This window comes from Chenopodium album, chromosome 5 (assembly GCF_948465745.1).
Source record: "Chenopodium album chromosome 5, dcCheAlbu1.1, whole genome shotgun sequence".
Taxonomy (NCBI): domain Eukaryota; kingdom Viridiplantae; phylum Streptophyta; class Magnoliopsida; order Caryophyllales; family Amaranthaceae; genus Chenopodium; species Chenopodium album.
In genome coordinates this window covers 49374314-49383723 of record NC_137838.1, presented here as the reverse complement: position 1 = coordinate 49383723, position 9410 = coordinate 49374314, and the positions used below count along the sequence as shown (strand labels likewise).

At 33.6% G+C, this 9410-nt stretch overlaps 1 long non-coding RNA gene across 1 annotated transcript; it reads right to left on the bottom strand.

Annotated features, from left to right (window-relative positions):
• Positions 1–359: 359 nt before the first annotated feature.
• LOC145630726 (uncharacterized) lies at positions 360–1611 on the bottom strand. The gene is made up of 2 exons (XR_014112217.1): positions 1306–1611; positions 360–475 (listed from the first exon to the last, which is right to left on the bottom strand). It is a non-coding gene; the product is annotated as an uncharacterized LOC145630726 (long non-coding RNA).
• Positions 1612–9410: the final 7799 nt, after the last annotated feature.

The window sequence follows — 9410 nt, the reverse complement described above, 5'->3', positions numbered from 1 at the left end:
TTGTGATGAGGCGGTCTTCGATGACATTCGCTTTGATTGTGAAGGTTGTCACCTTGATTCAAGAAAATAGCTCGTGATGTAGCAGCAATCACTACTACAAAATTGGCCAAAGAGACCCGTCAAAATTAGCCAAAGAGCAGCGGTCTCTTTGGCAAAGAGACTGCTTGATTAGAGGCGGTCTCTAGAATGAGAAATCTAAAACCGGCTCTTAAAGATAAGCGGTCTCAATTTTAAGAAAATTAAGACTGCCTAAATAAGAAAAGTGGTCTCTGTTTTCAGAAATTTCTTACATTATTAAAAACAGAGTATAAAAATAATTCTTATATTCATCACCTCAAAATATACGTACACAATACAGATACAAAAAAAAATTCAATACAATAAAATATAATAATAAATATCCTATAAATGATAAGACATCAAACTTCAAAGTTCTTCGGTTACAAATTTCTTCAATACAAACTTCAATCATTACCTACACCCACAAATAAAAAAATAAAAAGCAGATATTATTATCCAAAAAATATATCAGAACAATTTTAACATAATTGAAAAAGAACAAAACAAAAATTTAAAGAACGAGATAAATAATAAAATTCGTTTACGATATTAAAAAAAATAAGAGAGAGAGAGAGGGAGAGAGAGAGAGAGAGAGAGAGAGAGAGAGAGAGAGAGAGAGAGAAACTGTTCAATTGAACTGATGAAACAATAGATCTTAGATAAAATTCTTCTATGATGATGATTGAACACAAAATCAAAGCAAGAAAAAAATACCATAAATTAAATCTATTGAACTTTAATTCAAAATTAAAATAGAAATAGAACATCAAATACAAATTTTTTTTTAAAACATCAAATACGAACTTAGTAATAACAAAAAATACTAGATCTGAATCCATAGGAAAGAAGTAAGAGATAATAACAAAAAATACCAGATCTAACTTTTTGACAGTGAGCGAAAAAATGTAAAGAAGAAAATAAAAGGGAATAATACGAAAATTAGATGAAAAAAAAACTCCAGACGAAATTGGAAACATGTATCAAATTCAATTTTCATTTAAAATAGCGAAAAAAATTAACAACAAAAACATTAACAAACAGTTTTCAAATAAAAAAAAAAAAAACATTAACAAGCAAATAACAAACAATCTAGTATCATGAGTAAACGTAAAATCAACAAATTGTTTTTAAAAACAAATAAGGAATCTAAAAAGCCATTAATATAAGAAATCAGAACTTTCATTAAGGAAAAACGAAAAAAATTTGAGATTAATACTAACTAACGAAAAAGAATACAAAACTAACCTTGGAAATAAATCTTGAAATTTGACATGAAAGAGTGAAGATAACTTCTTGAAAATTAAAGAGAAAGGATGGAAATAATTAAAGGAGTATAGGAGGAGAAATAACTAAGGATGAAATTCTTAGAAGACAAAGGATTAAAGGAGGGAGAAGAGAGAGAAAGAACAAAAGATATGAGATGAGAAAAAAGGAGGGAGGCGGCGGATAAAGAGAGACGAGAAAATAAAGAGATTCAAGGGTTAGGGTTATGGGTTTATGGCTGCCAGCCTGTCACACGGGAGATTCAATTCGAGAGACCTGTTTACTAGGATGACAGGTCTCTGCACTTTTTCAATTAAAAATAAATACATTCATGAGACCGGTTATTTTAAATGACGGGTTTCTTGGATATTACTTGAGACCTGACATTTAAAATGACTGGTCTCTCTATATTCCTCCAAATTTTAAAATAATTCCTAGAGACCTATTTTCTTTAATGACGGGTCTCTTTGATATTTTGAGAGACCCGTCGTTTAAGATAATGGGTCTATCCTTTGAAAGAGACCTATTATGTACTTAACTGGTCTCTTATTTTGGATCTCTTTGACCATTTTTGTAGTAGTGAATGATCGACGATGTTCCCTAGGATGTAGAATATTGTCGCAACAAAACTGAGGATCGTTACAAGCACCAGTCTTTGACGATGTCCCAAGGTATAGAGGATATTGTCTACAGCGGCAAGGTACTGCCATGGCGAGGCTCTGCCACAAGTCTGAAGATAGCGAGTCAAAGTTACCTTCAAATGGCGTTTACTAGGCATTGTGGAGGCCATCACAACAAAAATGCAGCAACAAAATCAGTAACTCGAGAGACGTGTCAACAGTGCAAGATACATGTTTCTTAACTCTCTTATTTGTTTAACTAACACTAGTTTGCAGGTATTAGCGTTACAAGAGTGATTCGGGATCACAGAATGTTCTAAATCATTCTCCGTCCCGATCGCTACTTTGACTTTTGTTTTCAAAACATACGTTTCTCCAAACTCAGTCAAAGTGGGGGCTTCTGTAGGCACCTAATTGTGTCTCGCCAAAACCAAACCCAGTGATGAATACTTTTCACGTCATTGATTATCGAACGAAGTGAAAGTGCGAAAAGTCTAAGTAATACAGTTGTTTTTCTTAAAATATCCTTTTTCTGTTTTTGAAAACCTACTCTATTTATGAAAATAACCAATCCAATTTAGTTTGGTCTATGACAAGGGTCCACTAATAGTGTAGTTGGATTGGGCTCGAGAAGAGTTTTCCAACAATATATTATAAGCCCAGTTCCGATGAATAATGAGGAAGTTACGGCCAAAATACTAAGTTTGGCTGGATATCGTTTTATGGCCCAATGATCTAGTGGAGGGCCCATTAATTATTATTCCTAAAGTTATTAGGATTGATTTTAATCTTCTAGAATAATCTAGAAGGTTCTTTTTAAACTCTAATGGAATTAGGATTAATAATTATCTATTTAGTAAAGAACTTGATTTGGGAAAAAACAAGTGTTTTATTATGATAAATCTGCTTTTAAAACTAATAAACACGGAGTCTAATTACTTAATTTTATTAGGAAAAGGATTACGTACATAGCGCGTTTTATCTTTTAACCAGCGCCAAACGACAGTTTTGTCACATTGCGACAATGTAACACCCTAGAAATTCCTTTCTTTTAAAATACCTGTTTTGCCCTGTTTAAAAATTTAAATAGGAATATCTAAGATATTACTGCCACCGTGAAAACGGCTAAGGCAACCATCAAAGACACACAGCGGAAGACTAATTTCAAAACCATTCAAAACAAGTCAACTTGAAAAGTCACCCAACGAAAGTAAAGTCAAAACCAAAGTCAAACGAAGTAATATAAAACCATCCTACAACTTGGAACCATTATAGGCCCTTATTAAAACCAAACCAACTTTAAAACTTTTGCGTTAGTCATGCATGATAACAGTATTATAAATAATTAAAGCATTAAACACATCATATACTTATAGAAACTAGCATGATTCGCTCTTCACTCATGCCCGTTCATGAATATGCTTCATCACCTGAAAACCTCCTCTCTACTTGTCCCCACTACTCGCCATTAGAAAATGGGTCGTCGTAGGGCCAAAGTAAAGACATGGCCAAACACACAAACACGCACAATCAGCAAAGCTGAGTACATAAGCGTAATTAAACACACTAACATGCTTTCACCTATCAACACACACTTACCTCATTGCACCTGTTTACAAGCACACACAACAATCAACAAGACACATTAACTAGACACTAAATAATTCATTTAGCGTTGATTACGCATCGAACGGGTTTCCAACTATACCTCCCCCAAATAAATTAAGGTTAACTGACACGGGAGCTAACCGTGCCAGCGACAAAACCACTCAAAGGTGGCAGAATTCCTGCGCATAATAATAAATAAAAAGGAATGTACAGCGTCCTGTACTCCATTAGAAGTTATGGTTAAATATAAAACCCCATAACTACCCCCATTGTTTATACTCAAGGTATATACGTTCCAAGAGTTTTGGTGCGTAATCTCTTTCACTTTACGTTATTTACATGTTATTGGACTTGGTGATGACTCTCAAAGCATAATAAATCAATCAACCATAATTATTCAATCAACCAAACATACCAATTTAATTCTTGAATAATTAGTGACCACATATTATTTAATGTTGAACCCTTTTTAATTCTACCTCAGTGTCAAAGACACCTTAAACGCATAAAGCGCCAAAAATCCTATCCCTCGGTGTTAAAAACACCTTAAGTGCACAAAGGCACCAACATACAATTTATCCCTTGTGTACATAGACACTTATATAGCTCCTTCCTCATGCTTAAAGCATCAATAAAAATTATTTGAACCATAATAAAATTCCTTTTCAATATTTCAAACATAATTAAACATGAAGTTTAATTAATCATGCATTCTAACATGCCATAAATAAAAGTGTGGTTCAAACACAACATGCCGAAAATATAATTTTCCAATCCATAAACCATCACAAATAATTCATGCTTCAAAATTCAATCACCAACACCATTAATTCACAATTCCATACATAAACCTTAGCATTATACTACTTGTAATTGATTAAAATCAAGCCTAGCATGATTCTACATCATCAAAATATGCTAAGTACGCGAACGTACCTCAAATAAGCCCTTAAAGTAGCCGATTACACTACAACAATTCCCGAATTAAGTCTCCTACATAAAGGGACAATAATACTATATTAATTCTCCTTGTATACACAATTTCTAGCAACTTAAATTTACTTTAGACTACTTAAAATAATCTGAAACTTATTTAAAAACCCCTAATTAAACTCATTTTTAATGGGTAATCACACCCTTTTATTAAAATCACAATTATACGACTTTAAATAAAATTCCAGCATTTTAAACTAATAAAAAACCTTTTAAAACTTCATCAAAATACATCTTTATACATAAATTATCCATAGAAACATTAAATTATCTCTTACCCCTTTTAAACTCAAGGATAAAATTTAAAGCATAAAAAAAAACTTCGTTAAAAATCAAAAACTGTCCGAAAATTATATTTAGAGGCTGAATTTGGCCACGAGAGGATGGTGCTCACTACTAAAGGTAGTGTATCTTTCTTAAAACGTTATTTCCACATGGAAAACACTCTTTTTTTTTTTTTTTTTTTTTTTATCAAAATCGGACGAGTTCAGAACCTGACCGGGATTAAAACGGGATTAATATTAACGAACGGAAATCTAAATATTTAAATTGTATTTACGTGTTCAAAATAATCTGGAATTAAGTTAAACTAATCAGTAGTTATAATCACCAAAATTTCAAAACATCATTACTATAAAAGCTCTAAATCAATTGTTCATAAAAACCCTAAAATCATGATTTTCAATAATTAAAAACCCTAGGTTATAAAATTTACAAAATCTGAAAATTATGACATTTATAAAATCTGAAATTATAAATTTTAATCATCAAAATACAATTTGATACTAATTAAATTAATTTTAAACAATTAAATCAAAATCCATAAATCAATAATTATAATTACACAAATTAATAAAACAAAGGAGAGAGAAAATAAGAGTAACCTTTTTTGTGTGGGAAATTTTTGGGGATTCATGGGGTATTTATAGAGTAGAGAGTGTAGGGTTAAATTTGGGCTTATAAAAAATGTGGGCTTAAGTTATGGGATAGGGCTTAAGTTATGGGTTTTAGAATGGGTTATTCCAATAAGAGTATGTAGAAATAATTTACATTGCCCAATAATTAATAAACGTTTGACCCAAAACATATTTTACTTTTATAAAACTTTATATTTAAAATACTTTAATCCTTTAAAATATTTAATTAAAATACTTGAGCCCTTGACAATATATTTTATTAATACTTAAATATTTTATAAAAATACATAAAAATACGGGGTATTACAGACAAACCTTGTCACACGACATGATTTCTGATGGTTCGCGCTGGGTCCTGTCGTTTACGACAAGAGATATTTTATCTCGATTCGAATTCGAACTCTTTTCTATCTATTTTCTCTATAAATAGGGTCGTATTTCCCCGTTTTTAATCACGAAAAATCATCAACAATTTTTCTATTCTCTCTCTTAAGCAATAGCTTATTCTTTCTCTCTCTTGCTTTCTAGCTAGCCTTTACAAAAAAAATACCTCATTCACAAATTCTAGACACACCTAGCCAAGCTCTAACTTGCCTTCGCCCTAGGCGTGAAAGGTTGATAATTTCTAAGGGTTTGGTCCCAAAAATCTATTTCAATTATTTAAATTAATTGTTTGATTTAATATTTCTATTGAATTTACTAACGTGTGTATTTTGTTATTAGAAAGATATACGAGGCAACAAAATAAGTAATTTCTTTGCTATATTTCTTTAAAAAGAATGTTTATATTATTTTAATTCCTAGTATCATGTTAGGATGTTATTTATTGCTTACTAATATCATATATGAATCTGTGTTGCTTCATATTTCTTTCTATGTTGTTAGTGTTGGGGTTTGGTAAGTCCAACTTATCGCGGAAACAACCCCGACCCAAAGAACCACTCGCAATTAATAAAACCGTAAAGCATAACAAATAAACATAAAAGGATAAAATCAGAATTTACCTTTGAAGCGTGTTTTTCCCTTAAAGACGGGCTCTTACTTGATAGCTTAGCCTCGCTAACACGAGAGCCTCCAACGGAAATCCACACGCAAAAACTACTAGCGACTTTTAGGTCCGTTACCTTAAGGTTAGCAAGGTCCGACCAAAACCCGATTATTATATGAGTTTAAGAGTTTTTGCTAATGCAATGCTCTATTGAACTCCTACTCAAGCAAGGAATTCTCATGCCATGTTTTGGCTATTTATAAGGAAGGATAGCTTCTGAATTCCACCCATCTTTCAATGTGGGATCTTTTTGTGATTTATAAGGAAGGATAGCTTCTGAATTCCACCCATCTTTCAATGTGGGACTTTTTCACAAAAAGATCCCACATGGAAAGATTGATGAATTCAACCCTAAGTTAAATAAACGAAGGAATGAGTAACAAGTGTTACATGGTTAGGTGAGGACCACATTCCCACTTGGTCCCCAAGGCATTTCACATGCATTGTGAACAAACCATGTGTCACCCAATCTTGAGCCCCAAGTTGGGTTCGGTTGGGCCATTTTATTTTGGCCCATGTCCATGACCCATCGCCCCGGGTCCGCGGCCCTTGCCACATGTGTCGCCATAGTGGCGCGCTGCCACTTGGAGGCTGCCAACGTGGCGGCTGCCACGTGTGCTGCCACATGGCGTTTTTCCATGTGTGCTGCCACGTGGCACGCTCCTATTGGGCGCGCTTTCCTAGTCTTTCGCGTGGCTAGGATTTTACTTGTTACTTGAAGCATTTCCCCGTCTCGCCAAACCCTAAATTTTGGTCCGACATTTGAGATTCTCCGACGCTCGGTTTCGACTCTCCAAGGTCGAATTTCCGACGTCTAAATATTTAATACTCGGGCGACGAATTAATTTCTTCCGAATTAATTCGTCGAGTCAGTTCTTTTACTGCTAAGAGTATGACCCGAAGGGTTCAGTCAAGATTAAGCTGTAATATTAATTATGCATTAATATTATTGATCGGAAACGACCTCCACCTAGGCATTCCAATCACTTGACCTTACTTAATATATTAGCTTTCTTATAATTCTGAACCCACTAACGGAATAGTACACTTGTTCGAAGGACATCATTCCTTTCAATCTCTCACTATAAGGTAAGATTATTTTGTCATCCTTATTACGTCCTGAAGTGTTTCTCGATTCCGAGTCCGACTGTCAATAAACAAATGATTTCTAAAATCCATCCAAGCACGACCATGCATTTTCACAGTCTCGCTCTACGAGAGGCCTTGTATACAACAAGACATCTTCCCTATTTTAGTAGGGGGACATTTTCAGTCTTGTAATGTAGCTCCTCTTACTGAGAGGACCTAGCCGCCCGAGTGTTGCCGTTATAATCCCTTATAACGACAGACGTTTGACAACATCAAAGCGGACTAGTACTCAAACAAGAGAACTCACAATACTCATGGTCGAGGAAATAGGTTCGATAGCCTTAATGAGAAGTATACTTATGACAATTTTTAATCTCTTAAAGTATTCTCATAGGTCGATCCATTATGGTTCTAAACCAATACCTGTGCAAATGTTTTATGACATTCATATCCTCGTAGCATAAGAAACGGTGCTATAAATCAGACTACACACTAATCTCAATTGGTTATTAATCGTCCATCGTTTAAATGACCTCGATTAGGGATAATTTTCGATTATAATATTCAACTTTCACTTAATAGGTGTTTCCTTACCAAGACTGGTCTTGATACCCTATTTAGAATATTCCAAGAATCGAATGGACTCATTATTTAATTCTAAACCACAATAAAATAGAAAATGGAGTGATAAAATTGCATGAAATTTGAAATTACTCCAAAACCTGAATGGTTCATCTTATGAAAAATGGTTTTTCCGAATGTTTTAAGAGTATCACTCTTTATAAAACATTATAGAAATCATACCCATATCTAATATGCTTGATTTCTTTCATGCAATTGTGAATGTTGTCCTTCACTCATTGCATAGGTTTAGTTATAATTACTTTGCTAATCTTAGCATCTTTATTACTGATCACTTTCATAATAAGATGATAAAATTTGAGAGTGTCATGGATTATATGTGATTTAGGATTTATTGTCCAAGTGATGGCTCCCACTCTTTTTCATGATTCAGACCTTCAACTTGACGACCTACAATCATTAACGTTCAGCAACGAACTTTCCATAGAACATCTTTTTTATTATCGCCATTAAGGCAATAATATTATCACCATATATTTTAGTAGACTTCCTGATGATGCTTTACTTGGGTTTCGTTCCAAACGGCTCACAATGATTTGGGATACCCTAATCACTTGTGATCATGGAAAATTTCCTTAAATTCCTGCACATTACACATGAATCCACGTCCATGTTACCATTCTCAAGCCACGACTCATTTTAAGCTCGTGCTTATAAACGGCTTCCTTGTTACGGATCTAATCCTTGTTATGGCTTGTGCTTGCAACATCAATTGTCAAATTGTATTTGTTTCCACAAGTCAAGAACACATCCTGTTACTTATCCAAGTACATTGGATGTTCTTGGCCATAGTCTAACGATCTAATACATAGATTCAGGTTGATTGGTGCTTCATACATACTGCACATGCTCTAAGCAAGTAAGTTCTGCGACGAATCCATATCACAACGTACATGATGGATAAAATTGCAGAGTAATTCTCAATCTTATTCCATCAATTTGTCATTTTAGCTCATTCAGTTTCACTGAGCCTTTGCTAAATTGTTTGCTATGTGATATGGTTGAAAGTCTCTATTAGAGTCTTTCATGTTTGACTTAGTATTTAGCCTAGCTTATACTTAGTCAAACATTTACTTAATTTTATACATATGGGTCGAAAGTCTTTTAAAGTCCTTCAATTCATGTTTAACACGGTAAACTCCTTTACACGTTCAAACATTTTATCAAGTC